The following is an 817-nucleotide window of genomic DNA, read 5'->3' on the forward strand; positions in this document are numbered from 1 at the left end:
GAAAGCGGGGGGGACAAAGCATGGCTCCGTCCCAGGACCTGTGTCCCCAGGTGCCACCCTGTGACTGCGGTCAGGGTGGTGTGACACAGTAGCCTCCTCCTAAGCCCCAGGATGGGTAAACTGAGGCACGGGGGGGGCAGTGACCCAGTTAGAGGGGTTGCAAAGGGGGGGGTGATTCCCGGGACCCCAAAACACCACGCTACGAGCTCAGTCAACATCCACTTTACTGACAGTGGGGGGGTGGGAGTCTGGGGGGGGGTCAGGGGTAGGTTCCCAAGCAGGTCACAGATTGTGTGGGGAACCCACCCTGGGGTGGGGGGCACACATGGGTGAGAACAGCTCAGTAGTGCAATACCAGGGACGGTGCAGGGAACTGAGGCAGAGAGGGGGGGGGGTTCAGGCCCGGTCCCCCCACCCTGTCAGGGCTGGAGGGGCAGGGAAGTGCTACTGGTCATACTGGGAAAGGATCAGTCCCTCACTGCCCCTGGGGTATACCACCCTGGGGTGGGTGCCAAGGTGGTGGTGGGGGGCAACAGGGGCTCTACCCCATCCACGCTGCTCCAACGCCACCCCCAGCTACGTACCTAAGTGCCACTAAGGCAAGGGGGGGTACTGGGACCCCCCCACCCCACTTTTCACACGCTTCCCGGTGAGCCCTAACAGCCGCTGGCGGGAGGCAGAACCGGGACACTAAAACAACCACGCCGGCATAAAACACCACCCCAAGGTGATGGGGGGACACCCGGGGGGACCCCGGCAGCCGGGGCGAGGGGCTATTTACACCCTGGGGGGGGGGGGGGGGGGGGTCCCGGGGGGG

The 817-nt window shown here is 65.4% G+C and overlaps 1 protein-coding gene across 1 annotated transcript in view; it reads right to left on the reverse strand.

The window, feature by feature from the left end:
* Nucleotides 1-260: 260 nt before the first annotated feature.
* PDK2 (pyruvate dehydrogenase kinase, isozyme 2) overlaps nucleotides 261-817 on the reverse strand; it is a 5,173-nt gene continuing 4,616 nt past the window's right edge. Inside the window, exon 10 of the mRNA XM_010585667.1 lies at nucleotides 261-795. The gene's annotated coding sequence lies outside the window, so the exon portion shown is untranslated. The remainder of the gene's footprint in view (nucleotides 796-817) is intronic.

This window comes from Haliaeetus leucocephalus, unplaced genomic scaffold, assembly GCF_000737465.1.
Source record: "Haliaeetus leucocephalus isolate CR32 unplaced genomic scaffold, Haliaeetus_leucocephalus-4.0 Scaffold110, whole genome shotgun sequence".
NCBI lineage: Eukaryota > Metazoa > Chordata > Aves > Accipitriformes > Accipitridae > Haliaeetus > Haliaeetus leucocephalus.